The following is a 24,253-nucleotide window of genomic DNA, read 5'->3' on the forward strand; positions in this document are numbered from 1 at the left end:
CCTTAATACAACGAGAATAACATGCCACACACTATGTAAAACGCAGTGAAACGGTTCCCAATGCAGCAACCTTTAATTCTTTTTGTTAGCTTTTACGGCGTTTCGGAATGCCAAAACAGTCTGCAACGAACTTTCGGCTTCTGCCATTGCAACTGGATTACACGGAAGCAACTCGTCTTCAACCATTTTAGGTAAAGTATTTTTTGCTCTCCCTTTAGCTATCTTAAGCCTGACATCCTATCATGAATAAATGTTCCGCAAAATATTTCCCGACCAATCAAGATTCTGACTTGTCCCTAGAGACGCCAAGCATTCATGACAAATGACACGTACCTTTGCCGGTTGTGCTTTGTCGCTTCTCATTGCATCACCGCTTTCAATCCAGCTACCCGTTTCCATCCGTCCACACGACTGGCTTCAATGGCCGCCATTGGAAGTATGCTTCATCGCACAATTCCCCCCCCCCCCCCCCCCCCCAATGGAGTAGAGTCCGCCAAAGTGGCAAAACTTTTCCAAGGTCATACATAAAAGAAGGCGTAGATGTCTGGGTATCATTAAATCGGGGTCAGTCCGAAGTGGCACTGTAGGCTGTCAAGCCGATGGTTATGCCGATGGTCGTCCTTGATATGAAGAAAGTGCGATGGTTCATGCACTAATGGCGCCCGTCCTGCACAGTTCCACAGATTTCTCCCTGGCACGCTGAAAGCAGTCTCCAAATTGTCACTTGCAGCAGTTAGCTCCACCGAACTAAACTTAGATGAAGGCAGTGGCGTAGGTCAACTCATCAGACCACGTTCAAAGACCAAGTTGCGTTCGCTGGGTGCGTAACTGCAAATGGCGTCGCTTCGAGCTGCTGCACTCAGCACCGCCCCAGACCTGGTCTGATAGATGAGAGTAAAACGCAGTCAATCGCGTGACATCAACCGCTAACGAGGCCCGATCTGGCTGAATACTTATCTCCAAACTCCAGCTCAACAATAGTGCGAACACAATACGAGGAACAACATTCCCGGCGAGATAGATTGCACCATTTTATTGATAAAGCTTTGATGGCATCACCACTGAATAAGAATGGCTACAGCGAGCTCACAGTACAGGCGCTTGAGAGATCGATCGTACGTATCGACCACGTCTGTGTTGCACCCGCATTGCATCTGCACGTGACGCCTGACGGACTAATCGGAGTATCAAATTCATTGTTGGGTTCTCAAAAACATGCGCAAAGGTTCCGTGTCGGGATCAGAACAAGCGATGGGCGCAGTAACAAGGGGTGACATTTGTTCTCTGAACCAGATAAAAGTTAACGAAAGGGACAGTGAAACAGCCGATAAAATGACAACGCTTAAAGAATTAACGGTGAAAAACTTCGGTTTCATACCACGCATATCGTGCCGCTAGGTTTTTTTTTTTTTACCTAAATCGCAGTGATCAATACCGAACACAAAAGTAAATTGTTTCAGTGTTTTAACAGTTTTCGACTTGCTTTACAGAATCATTGCTTCATTTTCTTCATTCCTGATGTCTGATGTGAGAAGATTTGCATGAATTCTGGCGTTATTTTCACGGGTGTGGGTAATGCAGCGTTTGCAGCGGTATGGGGAGCGTTGAAAAATTACCCAGGAGTATTTCTCAACAACAGAAAGTAATGGCATCACGCTTTTTGTAGTGACCGGACCTTCCTGCGTGGTTGCTCTACTGGCGTGCAATTAATTTCTGATGCTTCGTTTTAAACTTCATTTACTTGTAATTAACTTCGATCCGTTTACTTTGCAGCTTTTCTTCCGCTTTCCATGCCTTCCTTTTGGTGCGTCTACCCTGCGTCTTTTTCTTTTTATTTTTTCATGACGTGTCATCCTAAAAGGACCTGCGGAAAGGATTTTTTTCTCATTAAACAAAGATCAGCCTGCATAAGAGCGAACGGTGCTCAAGCGAACTTCCTAACAGTGGCGGGATATTCTCCGTATGCTCAAGGGTGGTCTAACACACCTCAGCAACCGCAAGGGTACTAAAATGTGCCCTTCGCCCCCCGTTAGAATCCTGCATTTTTGTAGTTTAAAATCTATCCCGGAGCTTGAAAAACTTATTACTTCTCTGTTTTGGAGCGTGCTTAAGGTTCGTTCACTCTCGTATACGTGTTTATTCAGTTAAGAAAAAAAATGTAGGCTCTATTTACCACAATGTTGCTCAGAAAGAGGGAATCAAAAAGCGTTCTCTATAGACTGTTGCAAGAAGAAGGCATAACGCTAGAGCAAAGACTTGCTTTCAACATTACTTGTATGTTTTAAGGGCGCACAACATTCCAGCCAGCAGAGGCGCTTTGTGTAGACTCGCCACGCTATGCACGAATGCCCGAACGCCTTTTCATTGGTACATGGTAGCACTAAGTGAATAACACAGGTAACAAGTGGCTAAGGTTGGTAGCACTAACTGGCAAGAATAGGGAGGACGGAGCGGCAGTGAAGCATGCTTCTTCCATACATTCCACAGAGTTGCATATACGTCAGTGTGTAATAACGGTGAGGTCACTTATCCCGGGTTACAAGTAAAATGCTCATGGTTTTTTAAAACTCCCAATTTTTACAGAGCCATATTTTTTCAGGGTAGTACATTCATGCAGCAACCTTTCTGTCTTCTGCTGTAATGATTTCTACCTGCCGTAATAGACGATTTCGTGCTAGATCCAAGCTTAATTTTCTGGTATACCCTGACGTACACTCTGACGTGTTATGACATGTCATTATGACTGATTTTCTGGAACACTGACATACACTGAGCTCCTTGATGTACATTTAAATGTCAGCACATGGGTGCTTTCGGATCAATCCTTCCGTTGAAATTAGCAAACCAGCTTAGCATAGCTACAATTCCACAGCCTCGCTGCCACATTATAAAATTGTACCATCTCCCAGTCGGGGCACAAAAGAGCTCTCAAGGCAGGTTCGAAACTGCGGGAGCAAGGTTTTTATGTCATTTATTTTAATAGCGAAAGGGCAAACCGGACAGGAAACTACGCGCTGATGACCCATCGCAAAAGTGTCGCCCACGTGATACAGTCGTCGATGTAAGCGTAGGCGTACTTGAGCTCAGCTTTCAAAGCCTAACGAGAAGGCTAGTCAAAAGGGAAAATGTACACTGAGAAAACGAAAAAGTGCTTTGGGTACAGAGTCATCAAGTTTCTTGTATGCAAATTTGTACCTGTACGAGGTGAAAATCATCGATTCTGAAATAACGACAAAAGAAATTAGCGTAGTTTTATTTCAGAAGAAAGGTCGCATTGTTGTGGGGAACAATTAGCACAGGGTCCATCACTGCAGCTTAAGTAACCTTCTCAAAACTGCCTTAGGTAAACTGCAAAAAAAAATCGAAACAATAGTTATTTTTAAGTAACATCATCATGCTTCGGTGTTTCTTAATGAAACGTTTGCAGTGTCAAAGCAGAAGAAAAATCTTAGGGGCGTGCAAAATTTCAATTTTTTATCTTCACCGGAAGCAGCAAGAATACCAAGCCAAAATCAGGCTTATGCTTGCCTACCATCCCCCCCCCCCCCCACCCCTCCATCTTTGAGGATACGTACAACTTTAAACATTCATCTGAAAAAAAACAACAGGCAAAAATACTAATGACAGGGAAGTTTGGCTTCATATGCCAAAACATTACAGTGAACTACTGGAGTCAAGATCAAACATTAATTTTTCGAAACAAAAACTACCTAAACCACAGTTAGATTAGAAAATTAAGAGAATTTAAATGAGCCTGCCAAAAGATTGAAAAGGCGACGTATACAGACGGAGGATCACAATACAGACAGCTTTCGCACACCTGTGCAGATGAAAACTCTCATACTGGTCTGCGCTTCGAACTCGGCGCTGCACTTACGCCAATTTAACAATCGCATCATGAAATCTGGACAGCATGACTTGATGGCGGGAGGCTGGACGAGAAGGACTTCATCAAACAATTGCAGCCAAAGCTTTTTCGCACCTTTGGGCTTCATATCTACACTCATCATCAAATGAAGCGCAATGAAAACAACTGAAACGCCAAAAGGAGAAGCAAAAAATGCGATACTTTATAGAGGAAACATAGATTAGGTCCATTCCCGCTGTAGCCTTCGCACCACCGGGTGAGAAACTGAATGCACTAGTAATACGTCTCCCTCAAATAAAACCTTTAGGGTTTGATTTTCGCGTTCTACTCGTCCTGTTCGCGTACCATTTCACGCTGATAGTAAGTGTTCTGGTGTGGAAACGGTGGGAAGCTTCGGGTGAACGTAATCTTTCTACCGAAAATAAAAATCGCCTCGGCGCAGGCAATAAGCATCAGCGTTGAAATAGAGGAGTCGCTACACAAACGCCACAGATGTTATCGTTCATCGACTGGTGATAGCAACGGCACGGACGGAAGGCGGCTTCAAGCGAGCCACTGTGATGAAACTTTACAGCAATAGACAGTCGCCAATTTCAAGTCCATTGAATACCATGAAGTTAGCTCTTGTGACAGCGTTGTGCGTGCGTGTGTTATGCCTTTTTTCCCTTCTCTCTTCCTCCATTTAGTCCCCTAATCCCTCTTCCCCAGTGCAGGGTAGCCAACCGGAAACCCTTTCTGGTTAACATCCCTGCCTTTCCCTCATCCTCTTTATGTATCTATCTAGCTCTGCTACTCATAGTTCCCCTCAACGCCCAAGGTAGCTCTAATGAGAAGAATGCTTTTCGCAGAAAAAAAATGAAATTACCACGGCTACGCTACGGCGAAACTCGTTGCTCCGGGGAAACTGGTCTTTACGTTGCAGTCTTTGTGCGGCGGCCCCTCTTCGCTGCTCGGGCGATCATTGTTAGGAGTGGACGAACGAAGGGCGAGCTGCTTATTCTGAAGCAATAGCCTAGCTCGGACTCCTTCAGATAACTCGGGTTCCTCCTTCGCCGCCGCCCCTCACGGCGCCCTTATCGGTCAGCCGCTATCACTTCGCCCCCATACGCTGGACCGTGCCTCTCAAGATTGTACCCTGAGATACAGCCTTGGCGACAGTTGGTCGAGTGGCTTCCTTGGGGCGAATGGCGGCCCTCCGAGAAGTGTGAAGGAAGGAAGGGCAAGAATTGGGTGAGGGGGAGTCCTCCAGCCAGCCTCCGCCCAAGCTGCAATCTTCCAGTTGTGGCCGTGCGTCGAACAGGCGCGCAGTTTTCCGAGAAAAAGCAGAATGACTACGGCTGACAACGAGTGCTTCCAACAGACATTACGTCTTACCGTGTCCGCTAAAGATTCAGATTTGTTTTTGTGCATTTCTAACAAGAAAAACTGCAATGCTAGCATGAAGTGCACAGTTGCACCATCGATGGCATTCTTTGTTATAAACGCTCAAGGAACGCAGATAATTTGAACAAGGTTTTTCGAAAGCACACTAAAGTAAGGAGCTGGTGCTGTAAAGTGTTTAAATAACGACCTTGAAAGTTTACGTGTGGCCTCATATCTTTAGACTACTGAGAGGTCTATAGGATACACGGGATTGTACGTCAGCACCCAGAGTGATCGTAACTCGGTCATCACTATGCCACTGTGTCACGTGGTTCAGAACTGCGTCACTAGGTTCAGAACTGCCACTAAACACTGTCGTACCGCTGTATAAGACATGCCTAACGGGACAAGACTCAACAGGTGTGTCACTGAGCAGTGGACTAAACAACGCCTTTAGATCATTGTAAAAATAATTTTGATTGCAACACGATTACAATGTTGTCCAAGTGAGTTGTGTATTGGTATGGAATTAAAATAATTATCAGTGGCACTTCAAACTGCTAGGCTGCTTCTGAATGAGAATATTCTCCAGATTCGAATTATACACAAGAAACGGGGCGTAGGCACCCTCCATATATATGCGCCATCTCCGTTCAAGTCGTTCGGGCTGAGCTCACTGTGGCAGCATCCGCATCCGTGGGCAGTACGCTGCAGTAAAACTGACGTCATTACTGTTTGATTCTCGCCTAGGATCTTTAATTCGAGGTATTCGTTTTTGCTATCAATATTTCTCTTCAACCACGTCGCATTTAGACTTTCCAAACCCAACCCTAAAACTGCCCATAGCAGCAGCACCGGTCACGAATCGTGCAGGGTCCCATTCCATATAAAGGGGCTGTCGACATCAGAAGTCTCTGCTTAATTAAGGTCTTCATATAGCGAGGATAGCGATAAGCCATAAATATCGGGAGAGGTAAGCAAGCCCTTCCTAAAATCTAAAAATTATGGTGGAAATTTTTGATCTTCAGGTCATGCAGCATGTGGTGACAGCAGCACGAACTGAAAGCGTTGTTCCAGATTTGTTGTTGTTTTCCTCACAAAATGGCCAGATTCCAGGCTTGTGAGTCTCCCTTTCCTTCTTCTAAGCTCACCTTCACAACAGTAATAGCCTACCCTCGCGGCCAGCATACACACTACATTAGACATCATCACCATCATCAGCCTGACTACGTCCTCTGCAGGGCAATGTCTCTCCCATGCGTCTCCGATTAACCCATGTCTACATTAGTAGGCATAGTGTACTCCTAATAGACATACTATATGCGCTGTACCCAGAGGGGCGTGCTTTGAAGCATTTCATTTAAGACCGGTACGTTTGGTCGTGACGTCGATCGTGACGACAGGCATAGTAGGTGAGAAAGCGAATGTCCTATCACGCGCATGGCCTGTCTGGACGCGAAAGACAGCGGAAGGGCAGCACTCAGGTCTTCGCGAAAATGGCGCCCTCTGTTGGTTTTGCATAAAACTTGACCGGGCTCGTCCCGAGCCAAACCATACCAAGCCACACTCAGGATAGGAACACGTGAAGGCTTCACTTCGCTCCTATCGGCTGTATTAAGACACAAAACACGAATGATTGGCGACAAGCGCAACCACACCTCTCCTGCTGCCACACCACGTCGCTGTTTTCGGGCCAGCACAAAATTCTAACGCGTCTTCTAATATTTGCTGTGAAATCGCTCATCGTTGGTCGAGGCTCCGGGTTGATAGCCGCTATTGTCGAAATAGTCGTCTTTGGTTCTTTCCTTATCTTCCGCAGACATCGTCAATTTGTCCTTATTTCAGCTCGCAGAGTTTGTGCAACCGCAGAGAGTAGATCGGAAGCAGATGACAAGACGCTCAGGGACACCTTTAAGATCTGGAGGACATGGCTGGGACCCCCATCAACCTTTTGACGGGTGCTAATAAATATTATTTCTCTCTCTCTCTCTCTCTCTGGAGGGGACAGTTAGCAGAAACGCCGTTTACAGGGGCATGACACGCAGTTGGATTCATAGAACGTTCCTCTCAACACGAGTTAGACTTATGAGAACAATAGTGGCAAATTTTTGCATGGCATTTTCAATGAATGTTTTGACTATTCGATACAAGCAATGATTTTATATATCCGGGTTCAACTGAATATTATACACTTAAAGAATATAACTATATCTACTTCTTCCCAAGAAAAAATCGTACTTGCGTCTATCACTATAGCTAAGGCTTGAAGGACCACGTCACATCAAATATGGTGAAAAACGCAATAAGGCATTTTGCAACTAAAGTTCACTAAACCGGTCGCTTTAAAAACATATATGCTCTTTTAGAGAGCGTAACGCACCTTTTCCTGTTGCAACTGGGCGGTTCCGGCAGCGCTCACCATTTCCGCTTCAGCAACCTACTTTTCTTTGTCCGCCAGAAAGTCTACCTGCCTGCATTTGGAGTACGTCGTAGTGTGTGCGCACGCACACGTAGATGACGACCTTGATATAACCGGCATGATTGGGACGAGTCCAACCCTAATGCCATCCGTTCCTCACAGTTTAAAATACTTTGTCTTCGAATGTAGCAGCAGGGTCCGAACAGGCTTTTTTCGGGGTTAGCCCCATCGAATTCAGGTATTAGGCCACCCAAGCAGGCAACGGTCGCTGCGGCTCATGCTAGCCGTACAAGCGACCTTCGCTAGAACTGATGACCACGACGGATGAGACATCTCGAGCAGTTATCAACATCGCGCATAAGCCTGGTATCATCGGTAGGCGTCTAATGCAATCAATCGCATGACACCAAGCGCGAATGAGTCCCGACCGGGCTCTATACTTATCGCCATGCTTTTTTTTCGATGCCATTGCACTCTTTAGGACAATAAGAGGAACAAGCTTATCTCAGGCACATATTATTTTTTTAGCTCAACAAAGTTCACAGCGAGATAAGGAAAGCTCGAGCGAACTGCTGGAGAGTTCACCGTCAATCTGTGCACGGTATCAAACGCAGTGCGACCGCAACCGCATTGCATCTGCGTTGCAGTATCGCGCATGTCTTCTGTGAAAATAACCCAACACACTACGTACCGCAGCGCGGCTCGCAGATAGCATGTGCTGGGTTCCGTCTTGCAACCTAAGCAAGCCATAGGGCCCAGTGGTCAGTGCTTACTACCTTAAGGTGCCCTCTCTATTTCATGCCACTAACACATCGTCGGAAAGGGAATGATAAAAGTGGAGTGCATCAAAATGTCATCACAGTCACATTTTCACCATTCTCTTCTGTCCAAATTCGAAAACCAAATCCAAGTTCTTGCTGGTTAAAGTCCATCGGTCAGGTGCCCCTCGAAGCCCAATAGCAGGAACTGAAACAAGCCGAGGGTTCCCAGAACTGTCAATGAAGCAGCGGAAGGCGGCAACAGTTATGATCAAACCAAGGAAATCATGGATGAAGTTTTTATCACGGCGCTGATTATAGCGGGACATTAGGATATTTTTGCACAAAATAAAAGTAAAGCAACCACTCTCAGAGGGAACGCTCTAAAGTTAGGCGACGCACATTACGAATGCTGTCGAAAGCAGAAGGGGAGAGGGCCGCTACTTTAGCTAATTTGAAACAGCGCTGTACGCTATATGCGGAGGTTTAGGTTCCGATCTCGCCAGTGGCATATGGTTTTCTTTTGTTCTGCTTTGCGCTGAATTATGTTCTATCTGAAATTAATTCGCCCACACTTTAAACCATGCCATTAGGAAAGACTTAAGATAAAGGTTATGCTTCCCTTCGTTTCGCATCTTGTCTACCCCCTGCAATGCCCATTCTTGTCTCCTTAAGTCGCCATGGGACACACGCGCCACATTACTTTCTTTGCCGGCAGGTTCAACCTAGTGTTTGATGAGTGCGGTCACTAATATAGAAATAGGTAACGCCTTCATACGGCAGGAGTCAACCACAAGCAGTCAAGACATGCGCAGACTCCGAGTGACTATTTTGTTTGACACTGAAGGGAGACCATAAAGAAGGTAATTTAACAGGTTAAGTTGTACGGCTAACCCAAGTGGCTTCTTGGCAACCTGCTATTTTGCTCACAATGCCGACACTGACGACGACATCGTATTTTCTGCGTAACGGAAGCCTTAACGCTGGGGCATAAACAATTACTGTCCAAGAAGCTTTTTAGTGTGCTTTCAATTTGACAATCCATAGCTTCGTTAGAGATCGGTATTGCTTCTCTGCATAACGGCATCCAAGGCACGTTTTTAAGAATCGGCAATCAGCCACATATGGGGAGTGGCTTCTCAAACTAGAATAGCAACAGATGAACTCAAATTGGGTATTGTATTCATTCGCAAATAATGTTCTGGAAAACTGTTGTGTTAAGTACTGTTGTCTAAGTCTAGCGGCGTACCTCTGTGACGTATTTCGCTTCTCTGCATCACTGTTGTACAGGGGTTCCGCTTTGGCCATTTACACTGACGGCACGGCTGCTTTTCTTGCAACTTTCGCAGGCTATTGCATCTAATTTATTATCTTTATGCAAGAGAGGCAATAAAAATTACCCACAAGAAGTTTTGCTTGTAGACGCAGTTGTGGTTAGATGGACCGTGTTCCAGACGCACGTAGTACACAGAGATGTAGCCAGGCATATTGCATAATTGTTCATTTATTGAATATTCAGGCTCCTGGTCAGAGATATTTCACATCATATACTTACCATGACTCAGATAAATCCAAACGGGGAAACAGCTTTGAATGCATTGGTAGATGGCTGTCCTTACTGACAGCATTATGTCCTGCATCTTTTTGCAGTTGTCTCTACTTATTTAAAGTATCTACATTGAGCTTTTTCTTTCTTAGTAGAATTCATCCTGCTTGAAGCTCAAAGCCATCCTGTTAAGAAAAAGTCCTTCGAGTTCTCAGAAGATGCACACCATATTTTTTTCAGGTACAGTAGCAAGGAATCTGCAAAACAGAATTTGTGTATGAGGACTACAGGTAAACAAGGATACCATCAACAAAAAGTTATCAATCATGCATAACTTTTCATTACTTGCACTTTGCCTTGACTGAACTGTGTTACGCTAATTTTACGTGAGCTCAATGCAGCACTTGATTTTGCATGCGGGTGGTTTCATTTATTCATTTACATTAGTTATAACTGCACTAATCGGTCTTTTTTAACTCACAACCAACCAACTGATCGACAGAAAGTGACTAATGCTTTCAAGGAATACCAAACGGCTCCATGAGTCGAAGTTGTGTCTTTCTGCCATGAAAAAAAAAAGAGGTACTAAGGACCAGTACATACTATTTTCTGCTGCTTTGGTTTAAGTTGTAACGGCCACTAAAAACACAGGTAGCGAGCACTGAACTGACCAGTTGGTATGACTGTTTTTGTTTATAAGCGATTCCTATTTTGCTACTTACGCCAACAATAACTTTTCACAATATTTCTGCTTACTGCTATGGCACAGCTGCGCTAATATCATACTAATATATTAATAATATTCGTCAATAGCTCTCACATCAGTAAACGAAGTAAGGTGCATAATTTATGCTTTAGAGTATCTAAAACATGTGCAGATTATGGTAGTATGCGGCTTTGTTAAATTTCGCTCTGCACTAACAGTTATTTGGTTGGCAGTTCACTTCGTAACGGAAGCAAATACAGGCACGAAAAAATGAGATCCTATGTTCGGTGCTCTTTCAGTGCAGAAACAAGCTGAACCTACAGAACTTAATGTTTATGCTGGCGACAGATAGCAACACATTATTATTTTTTTGCCCTTTCCCAGAATTATATTTCCTGTTACTAAAGAATAAGCCGCATAACAGGCATCTTCCAGTGCTGAAATTATTCATAAAGAAACTCCTTGGGGTTTTACAAGCAGCCAAACTTCAGAGACAAACTGGCAGAACTAGTCGCGCCAAGGCCAGTGTTTGTTTAGCCTTTGCAGCTCAGTACATTAACAGCATAAAAGACTGGGTTGACATCAAATCCAGCTTTCTCGGGAAAAAATTTTAAGATTGGAAAATTGAGACATTGAAGGAAATGATCTATTATTCTGATACATAGCAAAATATTTCTTTTACAGTGTCTCCAGCGACCGCATCGAACAGTGAAGACTGCCGTAGAAAAGCAATGGGGAAATTTTTTGACGATAGCAAAAACGTGAATAGAAAACTGCAGTCGGAGGATCTGTGGATATATTGCTTGTTATAGTGAAATCTTACATTACATGAAAAAATTGAATTCATAAACGGTTTCCCGCTCAAAAGTGATTTTGTCCAAATTGCTGGGTATGAAAACACCTGAGCTGCAATACTTTTTCAGAGTGAATTGTACAAGCTTTAATACATCTCCACAGCTGCTTCTAACCAGGCACAGCATTAGTCAGAAACAAACAGCGCAGAGTGTTTAATTTTGCAGCAAGCAGTATGCCTCATTTCCCAGGCACTCTAATGTTCACCTCTCTGGAGCTCAGAGTATGCAGGGGTGCTGAGAATCCCACTATATGATAGAAATTATTCTTGGGTGGCGTATTTTTAACAAATGTTCTGCATCACTTGTTCTACTGGCGATTTCTGCATCCTGAAAGCGTCCCAGATACTTCACTTCCGTGAATGCTTCACCGCTGTTAGACATTCCTGCTTCCTGCCGGTCTATATCGAAGTTCTAATAAGCCATTCTTTTTAGATCCGCTTCCTCTTAAACGCCATGATTGGGCCTTGTTAGCAAAACTTCTAATTTTTCACTGCCTCAACTGATTCCAAGAATCCTGGAAGAGGAAATCATTAGTTCTTAGAATACGCATAAAAAATTAAAACTTACAGATGGATATCTCAGACACTTGAGAGACAAAACAGGCGTGTTTTGTCGCACAGTACTTCGGTCGCGATGTTAAGAGAACAACAACACAGGTGATGAAATTTTAGATGATGAAATTATGCTTCAAACATAAATTGCTGAGATTAAGCAGGAACTCAGAGTAATAACATCTCCAACACTTAAACATCTAGGAAAAACTTTTGTTTGCAGAATATAGTACTAAGCACGCCAATGACTTGTAGTTCAAACGCATTTTTCTCCAAACAGTGTAGAACATAGAACAAAATCTATGCATCGTAAATCATCTTGCAGCCCTAAAAAATTTACAGCATAGAGCATGAAGCATTTCACTACATCATTCAGAGAGAATTTAATTTCTACCCCCAGCAAGAACACTAACTTCTAACTTTGAAAACATCTACAGGCTCTCGGATTCTCAAACGACATAATGGGCTAGAAACATGCACAAAACGCGATAATTAGTTACTTTGAGGACCAGCAGCACCCAGAATAGTCTGATGATTCAGTTTTACACAGCTACACGCAATAAATTACTGTCCTATATATTATTAAATGGCCATTTAAATTTTCAGCAGCAGTGAAATGCTTTCATCATATTTCTAAGAAATTCGTTTTTGATCGCACAGGACAAAGCACTGAGTTTTTACGTGCGGTGAACTTTCATTTTCAGAAGTAAAAAAGTGAAAAAAACGTATTTACTAAAATATCCTATAAATTAAAATTACACATGCCAGAAGAAGACGCTCTCACAGAACAATACTGCAGGAATCGCAATGAGCCAGATAGTGGTGAAAGGTTCTTCAGGCACCCCAGTAAATGCCACCACGGTAGGTTTCCAACAAAAACCAGGTTTCCTATCCAACAAGTGAATTTCACTAAGCAAATCATGTATCTTAATTTGCCCATAAACCTATATAAAAACAAAGGTTTTTGAGTCCATCTCAATATTAATTTCCTCACTTACGAAGTCAAAAGTCGCTGTACCAATAAAGCACAAATTTTATTTGTCTGGATCGCAAATCACATGTTAACTTGAATCCTTCTAGGAACCGCATGCTTGGTACAAACTGAAAATCATTTAGCATGTTTAGAGCCTAAAGATTACCCATATCAAGGCCTAACTTTTGGAAGAAAATACACTAGTAGAGAGAAAGAATATCATTTACAGTGCAATCTGTTCTCTAAAAACGTTAAGGTAAGCACTGTCCCTCACCATGTTTCTTACTTGTGATACTTCAATTATATCCACTACCCTCCAGAGACGGCAAGTTCCCAAATAGTCAGAAGCGTGTGTCAAAGTACGGCATAGATTGCAAATAGATGGTTAGAAAATGTGCCCGCAGGCGATAAAAACAAGAACTCTTGTTGTGTCGTTCTTTTGCGTGCATGTCTTTGACAAAAGTTTTTGAGCCCTGGGGTTAAGCCACATAGTGGGGCTCTTGTGGCATCCGTGGAAATCCTAACTATCTAAGGGAGGAGAACCCGAGATCCTCGCAGAAACAATTCGCAATGCTGAGGATGCACAACGATCCACACGGCATGGCCAGTGGCAAACTCCTCTGAGCTCTAAACTTTTGACTTGATTTTCTGTTGTTCTCTACTCTTGCACTTTTTGACATGTCATTCGCTTCACTAAAAAGCTAGCGCATGTATAGAAGGCACGAAAAAGTAATATGCTGGAATATATTGAGCCAGCCATTGTTTTCGGCATTGTTCGAAGAAACCTGAAGTAACTTTTAACGCTCATGTGAAGGAGCAACAGTCACTTTTTACCAGCCAGCGACTTCTTCTCTAAACGTAGTCATTGCAGATTGAACTATCCTCATGCTAATAAGAACAAGGCTTGATAGCATTGGAATTTGTTTCTAAGCAAGTTGGTGCATGGTCAAAGAGAACAAGAGCCAACAAATAGGCGCTACACAGGGAACAAAACGCGTACACCAGTGCCTCATTTACAACTGTTGTTCCGTGTGTGGCACCTATTTGTTGGCTGTAGTTCTCTTGGGCTATATCCTTGCAGTAAACGTAAATCACCTCAAATGCAATCGAAAGTCTTGGCATTCAGAGTATAAAATTAGGAACCAGAGGGGCAGGATGCGAGATTATTCTTATTAGTATATTATCTTGTCCAACTGGTCCATGTGGCGTGGTTGTTTCTAATGAGTGCGCTCAACTTCTCCCTGTACGTAACTGTCTGCAATGACAGCTATTTTCTATATATGATCTAATTGCACCTATTCTTTATAATTCCTCTTCGGTCGTGCTACTTCGCACCTGCCTTGTTGAAACCGCAAGCTTTGATGCAGCAGTACGGCAGCAAAAATGACCTTGATATGAGAGTAAGCACTAAGCCTTTTTCTCTTCAGCATTGTCATAGATGGCCCCACAGTGTAGTTTACAGAGGGTGAGCTTTAATACATACTGTATGGTGATGACATCGCATTCTATTTGAGGACCAAGAAGAGTATAGAAGCAAAGCTGGAGGCTAAAAGGAAAGCACTAGGACAGCGAGGTCTGAGAGCCAGCACAAGCAAGACAGAGTACATGGATTGTTACCTAAGAGGTCTTACGTGCAGAGAACTAAGGCTAAAGGACGCCCTAATGAAGAAATAGTTGCAAGTGCATCGTATCGACAACTAATGAGGGTAGAGACACGACAGGGAAATCATCGGTAAAATCCAAGCAGGATGGAATAACTTGAAGCAGCTTCCAGCTGTCTTTTGTAATAAAAAGATCTCTGTTCAGATCAAGAGCCAAATCTAGAGAACGGTGGTGAGGCCGGAAGGGCTGTATGCAGTTGGAGAGGTTCCCATTGTGCAAAAAAAGGGAAGTTGCAGAAATGAGAAAGATGAGGCGTATGTATGGAGAAACAAGTGTGGAGAAATCATTTACGATGAAGAATAAAGACCAGAAATATTCAACAAAAATTCATGAAGAAAGGGTACGGTGTTTAGTAATGTTATGTAGGAATGAGAACACTTTGAAAGGTAGGTGATGTAATTTGCAGTTGGCAAATAAAGGGCGAAAGGACGTTGTTAGGAAAGGCGATGTTAGGAATGGCCAAAGGCTAAAGGAGCTCAAAAGGAATTAACTGATGGGGTGAAGTGCACGGGGCTCATCAAAAAAGCGACCCATACAAAAACGGGACAGAGCTGCAAAGAGTGGCGATCTGAGAACATTAGGAACGATTCAGAGCACAACAGCAAGAAAGGCACCCTTACAGCATTACCGAGAGTCGTAGGCAGTGCTGATAAACAGCTTGCCAAGGACTGGATAATGAGCCTGTTCTTAAATTTAATATTTTCGCAAGTCTATTTCGTCATAAGCTACAGGAGCACGGAAACGTGGCCGTCGCGCAGGCTAGCTAAAGATTTAGCCGGCTGTACTAGATTCAGGCCAATTATGGTGGCAAACTATTATCATTATGGGACTGAGAAAAAGACTAAAAACTAAACTCGTTCCGGCCCGTATCGCTAAGGATAACGAGCTTAACCCAACGCAAAGAAAATATTAAATAGAAATAATAAATGCATAGCAAAAAAATAAAAGCATTAAATACATGAACATTATATAAACGGAGCCGAACCCATTAAAAAGTCTGTTAAAAAGAGAATATTGCATTAGGAAAATAAATGTTCTTGTTGGGATTCATTAACTAATGAAAATTAAGAGATACAATAACAATGATGAGAAGATATGAATTGGGTATGTTCCCTCCTGGTGGGCGGATGATGAAGAATCTCAAAATGTGGATGGAAAATGTAGTAGAGAATCTTGACTGTTGCTCACGCCTCTTCTAACATTGGAGATATGATTGAAGGTTGATCTGAAAAAGTAAATCCAGGAAGATAATAAGTGCCCTCCCCCCTCTTTGTGTAATGCTGAGTTCTATGAATGACAAGCTTTTGATGTTAATTACTCGACTGCCAACATCGAGTAAGAGTTGCTCGGCTTATTGTCTGTATGGGTCCGTTGTAGTTTTGAGGGTGATCTGAAGCTGCGTTTCTGGCATAGATTAATTACCGTAAGCTGGACTAAGAGTTTGCACGTGGTTTCCGCTGGCAAATATAATGGTATAGTGTTGTGTGTTATGAAAAGGGTCGTATATTGCAGGTTATGGTGTTGGATATTTCACGTTGATTGTGATTTGCTCGGAGGCGTGAAATCTATGCTGCATGAACATATGAATGAAAGTGGACTCAGGATAAAATACTGGACTTCGGATCAAATGACTAACTTAGGATAGGTATTTAAATCAATGTGTTGAAGAATTCTTGCAGCTATAGGATTCATATTCTATTACACACACACACACACACCGTGTGTGTGTGTGTGCGTGTGTGCGTGTGTGTGTGTGTGTGTGTGTGTGTGTGTGTGTGTGTGTGTGTGTGTGTGTGTGTGTGTGTGTGTGTGTGTGTGTGTGTGTGTGTGTGTGTGTGTGTGTGTGTGTGTGTGTGTGTGTGTGTGTGTGTGTGTGTGTGTGTGTGTTTGTGTGTCTGTGTGCGCGCGCGTGTGCGTGTGCGTGTGTGTGTGTGAGATTCCCAGGTTCGATTGCGCCAGTTTATCAAGTGAACCTTGGTCCCACGGCTCAGCGTTGGCCTCCCAAGTTGTCAGCGGTTTACCATCTTCCGTGAGGTGAGGCCAGGGCCAGTAGATGGTGATCCTACGGCTCAACGTTGGCCCCCAAACTTGTCAGTGGCTTACCATCTTCCTTCCTACTAGCACAAGCATGGAACTTATGTGTCTGTGTAGATTTTTTAGGCACGGCTCTTAGAGGATACCTCTCTCGAAGCCAGAACATTCCTGTTTAGTGCTGACTGGCAGCTTGACCCCAAGCCAGTTTTTTTTTCTTTTGCAAAGGGAGGCCCGTTCATTCCCTTCGGAACCACACGTGGAGGTCTCTCTAAAGAGGCTTATAGCGGCGAATAGGGAATAATGTTACCTTTTGGTAATGTTTGGCCATTGGCTCTAGTCAGTCGCTTGGCTAGGCGGGCATGGCGGGGCATGACAATTACACTTTTTGCGGTCTACTTTGTGGAATTTATATAAGTAAAAGGAAACTAGGTTTGCCCTGCTTTATGCCCGGCTCTTAGAGAAGTTAGAGGGAAAAGGGAGGGTATGTGGCCAGGGTGGGATACGCTAGTGTCTCTTTGTATTTGAACTTTTGTTGTGCCATTGTTTTGCAGATTTAGAGTGCATATGCAAATGCAGTAGTTTTTTGATCGAAGCTTTAGTGGCATTGATCTCTATCACTGTTCCCTTTGTGGCTGCTTCTTGTGCTACTTCTTCAGCTATATTCGTCACCTTTTATTTCCATGCGCGCTTTTAAATGATAAAGGTAACAATGTGTTTCTAATGCTTTTCCATTTCATTTTAGCTTTTGCTTGTGGGACCTTACACCTTTCTGTGCGAGCTTTCCCATGTTAGTTAAGATGGAGAATGCAGCGCCCCATTCACATTGTTTTCAAACCGTCGGTACATATATTTCACCCTGTTTCTGAGGGTTCCGAAGATTTATACTGAATGGTTATCCTGTGGACTGAGTGAACCTGCTCAATATTTCCCCTGTTAGCTATACTAGCTGCTATAATAGTACAATGGATCCCTGGATTCCGAAGATTTACACTGAATGGTTATCCTGTGGACTGAGTGAACCTGCTTAATATTTGCCCTGTTAGCTATACTAGCTGCTATAATAGTACAATGGATAATCCCTTGGCAGACGACGCAGAGGAAGTTCCTGGGTTGTGCACGCGCTTTGTCCAGTGCTCCTTGTGGTCTGTGCCCTAGTCGTCCTTGCGTCTGACTAGCCTTCGGCCACCGCACCGATATTTATATCGTTATATGTGACTGGGTTGCTGCAATGCAGGATATAGTAAAACGTGTTTAATTTTCTAATGGTTAATGGAATTGCAGGAGCATTGGCTAGAATTGGTAATGCATTATTTGGGGCGCTTCTACAGGCTTTCGTTATGTTCAGCCATGTAATATGTTGAACTGCTCTAAGTTTTCGTAGTATATGTGCTGCAGATTTATACCATATAGGACATAGGTTATCGTGCGCTCTGTGCACGTTGTCTAAATGTCCTTCAGATTTTCGGAGCCATGCTCCAGGAATGACCTGTGAATCTATTGAGGTTTAGTGTGAGTGTAGTTGTCTTCTCCTGTATGTCTTGTAAGTGTTGGATGAAGAAATACTTTCAGTCAAAGGTACCGCCAAATATCTTCAACAATTTGGCGTCTTGTAGTGTTTGTGAGCACAGATTAATATTTTGTGGTCTTCATTGGTATTTGTTCCTTAGTGCGGTAAAGTTTGTTTTCTATTTGAGTTCTGGTTTTGTCCTATACTATGAGTGTTATATGAACTTCGTATGCATGGGTGTGAGATTTGTTTGCCATTTGGGTGTTTAAAAGGTCTGTTATGTTTATATTTCATAGTAAAGGGTTAAGGGGTGAAATTTGACAGAAATCCTGCGTTCTGCTGTGTTGTACTTTCGTGTGTTCTGAAGTGTATGTTATAATAAGGTCCTGCAGTATGCTGGCTATGAGTGTTGTGTGGTTTTGTGGAATGTTGTGAGAATGCAGAAATTCTACTATATGTTGGCGTTTAATGAGATTGAATTCATTTTTAATATCTGGTGGAAAGATCGTTGCGTTGTCGTAATAACAGAAATTTTTGTAGTAACAACAAACATTTTTGTTGTCACAACAAAACGTCTTGTCGTTACTACAAACATTTTTGTTGTCACAACAAAACGTCTTGTCATTACTACAAACATTTTTGTTGTCACAACAAAATGCCTTGTCGTTACTACAAACTTTTTGTTGTCGCAACAAAATCTTTTTTCGTTACTACAAACTTGTTTGTTGTCAACAAGTTTTTTTGTCGTGATAAAAAGTGTGTTGTTACGACAAAAATTATCTTGTAGTCTTCTGTTGTTCACGTGTCTGTTGTTGAAATTCGTGTAGTGACAAAAAATAATTTTGTCGTCGCAACAAACGGGCTTTTCAGCGACAAAAAAAAAGAGACTGTAGTCGCAGCAGATGCTGTTTTCGCAACAGAGTGTATCGATGAGAGAAACCACAACAAGATCGACACTACATATTCTGTAGCGCGGGAGCGAGCTGAAGCAAACTGAGAAAAGGCACTGTATCACCACTATCAACAGAAGTGCATTCTGCACACGATTTTTGTTTGCATGCGGCTATCGCTATACTCTAGGTCTCGAAACACGAATGGTACGTCCGTGCATATGTATACCAATTCATCGGGCGTGGGTGTTGTCGATCGTGCGCAGCAAACGGTCTGATCTTATTTCAAGCTTCGATCGTTTTGCGTGAAGGCTACACCGCAGCTACATGCATTGTCTCCGAAGATATCGAATATTTGCTGTCAGCGTTTTGGTGCAGCGCGATATCGCTGCTTGTTGCACAGCAAGTCATCGGTATGCTTTCTTCATATGCTGGTAGTTTAATTGTAGCCGCACATCTCACGAACTGCGCGCAGCGTAATTCGGTTGTAGTAGATATTACACGCAGCAGTGGGGCGATCAACGGCTGAGCGCGCTCTTCGCCAGTGCATAAAGCTTGAAGTGTACTATCGTGCGGGTATGTGTCATATGCATGAAAAACCATTGCCGCGGGGTGCATTACAATGCTGCTGAAAGCGTTCTCTATGCGATAGAGCATTTTGTGTACTGTTGCCTTAACTGAGTGTGCCAGCTCGGAGGCAATGCAGGTGTTGTAATGGTTCGTAGCTGCAATTAAGTCAAGCCGTGCGCGCAACTTTGTCTTTCCCCTTTGCCGGCATACTTGAGCCTATTATGCCACAAATAATTTTTGCACTCTATGTCAATACCAGCTAGTCAACCAACAGTTTTATCTTATTCGTAGAACAAGCCACATAGCTCAAGCCACATAGCCATTACTTGTGAAATTTTACTGTTGTCTTGATTTTAGCCACCTATAAGATAAACTTCACTTGGCTACTTCTGCCATTTTTAAAAACTAAAGTGCTCTCTACATTGTTTACATCCAGCGGGGCACATCGGCCATGCCTAGTCAGTGCAGGAGCAAGTCTTGAGTACACTGCATAGAATATACTGTCTAGTGCGCCGACCGAGAGCGCCGAAGTTATATCGGGAGCAATGACTGCCAGCGGCTGCCGCTTAGGGACGCTGCCGACGGTGAGTGTGCTTAAGCCCGCTCGCGCGGCGGCTTGTAAAAAATACGCGGTCGCGGATTTCTTTTATTTCTTTATTTTTAGTGCAGGCCATAATTATCTACATACTAACTCACATTTTGTACCTCCCATCAAACAAAGTGCAATATTCCATGCGACGCGAAGTGTAATGGCACATGGCCGTCCATTACAAGACCGCTTTCCCTTGAATATTCTTAATATGCGACAATCGGATGGCGCCCGCACCAAACAAATGACTAGGACCAAAGAAATTACTGCTGCACACGACAACGGCGGCTGCGCTAGGCGATATGGTCTGCTAAGCTGGATGGATGGATACGGTCACGCGGTAGAATTTACACACCTGGAGGGGAAATAGAAGTTCCCTCCTTTTTTTGTGGTAGTTAAGTGCTGCCATCTATCGACCGAAAAAGTTCAAATCTGAGTTGCCTCGTAGCTGGTGAGCCCTCTTAAATCGGGCGGTGGCTCAAGCCACCTAGCCATGTCTTGTGAAATTTTACTCCTGTCTTGCTTTTAGCCACCAATCAGATAACCTTCGCTTGGTTACTTCTAACCTCTTATAATCCACTTTCCCTTCACTATCCCTAAACCCCAATGCCTTGGATAAGTCAGCCCCGCTGCTTTCCACTGTAGGGTGCAGCCCTTTACAGAAAAGTATCAAGTGTTCAGCCGTTTCCTCCTCCTCTCCGCACGCAATGCACAAAGTGTCTATCTCCTGGTACCTGACTCTATACGTCTTAGTCCGCAGAACTCCAGTCCTGGCCTCAAACAGCAAAGAACTTCCCCTACAATTATCATAGATATTTTCCTTGACAATTTCCTGTTTAAAGGTCCGGTATGTTTCCAGTGCCGATTTCGTCAGCATCCCTGTTTTCCACAACGCTCTCTCTGTTTCTTTAACCTTTTTCTTAACCGATAATTGCTGATTTGCCCCCTTACTGCTGTCCAGATATTTGCTTGTCAATTTTCTAGTTCGCTTTCTCCATTTCGTGTCAACATTCTTTATATACAGGTATCTGAAAACTTTCCTAGCCCACTGCTTTTCCTCCATCTTTCTCAATCGTTCCTCAAATGCTATCTTACTGCTAGCCTCTCTGCTCTCGAAAGACGCCCATCCCATATCACCCTGTACCCCCTGATTTGGTGTATTGCCATGTGCTTCCAAAGCTAACCTCCCTACTCCCCGTTGTTTAATTTCTAGCCTTGCTTGAACATCTGGCCTCATACACAGGACCGCATTACCGAAGGTCAGGCTGGGACCATCACCCCTTTCCAGATCCCTCTTACCACCTCATACCTATTGTAATTCCACAGTGCCCTATTTTTCATGACAGCTGCATTCCTATTGGCTTTATTCATTACATATTTTTCATGCTCTGTCAGATACTCAGCACTGCTATTTATCCACACCCCGAGATACTTGTACTCATTCACTACTTTTAGCACGAACTCCTGTATTCTATGCTCGCCGCCCTCTTCATTAAATATCATGACTGCAGATTTTTCCTTACTATACTTGAAACCTAATCTATCTCCCTCTGTACTGCATATGTCTAACAACTTCTGCAGGTCTTCCTTGTTGTCAGCAATTATCACTATATCGTCCGCGTATATGAGTCCCGGTAATGTCTGTTTAATCCATTCCCCTTGCTTGAAAAAAGATAGGTTGAAGCCTAGTCCGCTCCCCTCTAGCTTGGTCTCCAACCCTTGCAGGTACAACATGAACAACAAAGGGGACAGAGGACATCCTTGCCTAAGCCCCCGCTGTATCTCTACAGGCCCTAATACATTTTTTTCCCATTTTATGAGCACTCTGTTACCTCTCTCTCTCTCTCTCTCTCTCTCTCTCTCTATATATATATATATATATATATATATATATATATATATATATATATATATATATATATATATATATATATATATATATCTTTTAAAAGATTAATTACCCCACTTTCCACATCCAATGTGCCCAGTATGTCCCACAAATGCTCCTGAGTAACGTTGTCATAGGCTCCCCTAATATCCAGAAATGCTAGCCATAAGGGCCTGTGTTCCTTTTCCGCAATTTCTACACACTGTGCCAATGAAAATAGATTCTCCTCCAACCTCCTTTGTTTCCGGGACCCATTCTGTAGTTCCCCTAACACCCCCTGGTTCTCCACCCAAGCCTGCAGTCTATCCTTTATAATCTGCATCACCACCCTGTAAATCACAGATGTCACTGTTATGGGACGATAGTTACTTACGTCTGCTTTGTCCCCCTTTCCCTTATACAATGTTGTGCGTTTTTATTTTTTATTTTTTTATTCGAGAAGTGTGCCATGAGGCATAAGTTGAAAAAGGAAAGGGGGGAAGGAATGCACGGGATTATATCGCTGACACATTCAAAAATTTCCCCGCCTCAACCGCTGGCTCATTTGCGGTGAAACTGCACACAGAGCTTGCGTATTATGGTAACTTTTGTATCGTAGCAAGTTTGACAACGGTGCTTACTTAGTTCAGGCGCACATGAGCCCCAACTCGATGGGCACATCCTACGCGTACGCGCAGAGCGCCTGTGCGCCCAGCGCCGCGTCGCGACGGGCGTCGCAAGTGGTGTGCACCTCCATAGCCTGTCGCTGACTCGCGCTCGTGCGCGCACTAGCACGTTGTTGCTAGACCTCATAGATTGGAACTGGCCAAAACAGTTAGACTGCCACTTGAAATCTTTATGGTGTCTTCGACTGGTCGCTTTAGATCGCTCTAGAGCGCTCTGAGAGGCGACCGCACATTCGGCTGGTCGAAACCGGCCGCTCTGACTACATTCGGCTGGTTCTTTCTGAGCGCTCGCCTCCAGCTCAGAGCGCTTTGACGCGCTCCGAGAAATAAGTCGGAGCGGCTCCGAGATGAGTCCACGTGACAGAGCCACTTCCACCATTTCGCGAAAGGGGTGCGAGGCCTCGGCGTCCCCTGCGCGTAGGCAGAAGCAAGTGTGGGCTTTTGACGCAGTAGTAGCGTCCTTGCTGTGTTTTGTTCTGCGGGCGCCGCGCTGTGTGAGGCAAAATGTCCGAGACGCCGGATAACTATGCTATGAACGCGGTCTGTGTTGCTGTCGCATGACAACAGCGATTCCAGCAGCAGCTCCGACGAGGACGACAATACTATCCACAAGGCGATGTTCGAAAAATGAACGACCCGTGGGACGGAGAGCCGGGGTAGCGATCGACTGCGTTGCAAACTGTGTGCGGCCACGTGCGGCTAAAGGTAATCAAGGGACCTTACGTGCGGCTACTGTTGACGTCAGCAGCGGTGCCGCGTAGTGGTTCCGGAAGTTACGTCCCCCTTCTGCCTCCTGCGCTCCCGCTATAAAAACTCGCTGACCATTCGGCTTGACTAGTCTCGCTATGCGCTCAGAGCGAGAGCGGCTCCCACTCTGCCAGATCCTACCCGGATCGCGGGAGCGACCAGTCGAAGACACCATTAGATTTTGAAAGTAGCAAGGCAAGTTATGTAATATATAAACTGAACTGCAGTTTTAATAGTAGCTTTTCATTCAAACTGGCACGTATTTCAGTGCTTATCGTGGAGAGATTTCCACCGCTTCTGAATGTGGTGAACGTTCTCTGCGTGATTGAAACATGAGGAATCTTAAGAACATTACAATCATGAAGTGCTCGTCATGAGCAATGTGCCTGCTTACCTTCACATGGTGTTCCCGGCATTATTTCCGCCGCCACCTCCTTCCAGGACGCTTTACTGTAACGAGCTTATTTTTGTGGTGTTTGTGGCTGGCAAGCCACAGCGAGCGGCGCCTCTCAACAGCAGCGATTAATTTTTCATTGCTTATTAGGTACGACATGTTTGCGCAGGGGGCTGTCGCAGCTCGTTGACAAAAAAAAAATCAGTCGGCGCGCCACGGAGGCTCATTCCGGATATAGCGGGAACTGTGCCCTCTCATTGGCCACAAACC

At 44.0% G+C, this 24,253-nt stretch overlaps 2 protein-coding genes across 6 annotated transcripts in view; both read right to left on the reverse strand.

The window, feature by feature from the left end:
* Positions 1-7,759, reverse strand: part of LOC144107497 (uncharacterized) — a 31,983-nt gene extending 24,224 nt beyond the window's left edge. The window contains exons 1-2 of one of the 5 annotated variants that reach the window (XM_077640522.1): positions 7,611-7,751; positions 334-881 (exon numbers count right to left, since the gene is read on the reverse strand). The gene's annotated coding sequence lies outside the window, so the exon portion shown is untranslated. Of the gene's footprint in view, positions 1-333; positions 882-7,610 lie in introns of those variants that run through there. The other 4 variants (XM_077640519.1, XM_077640521.1, XM_077640518.1 and 1 more) reach the window with 4 other exon arrangements.
* A 2,138-nt stretch (positions 7,760-9,897) lies between these two features.
* LOC144107912 (uncharacterized) overlaps positions 9,898-24,253 on the reverse strand; it is a 65,215-nt gene continuing 50,859 nt past the window's right edge. Inside the window, exon 5 of the transcript XR_013309434.1 lies at positions 9,898-10,210. The gene's annotated coding sequence lies outside the window, so the exon portion shown is untranslated. The remainder of the gene's footprint in view (positions 10,211-24,253) is intronic.

The sequence above is a fragment of the Amblyomma americanum genome, chromosome 10 (assembly GCF_052857255.1).
Source record: "Amblyomma americanum isolate KBUSLIRL-KWMA chromosome 10, ASM5285725v1, whole genome shotgun sequence".
NCBI lineage: Eukaryota > Metazoa > Arthropoda > Arachnida > Ixodida > Ixodidae > Amblyomma > Amblyomma americanum.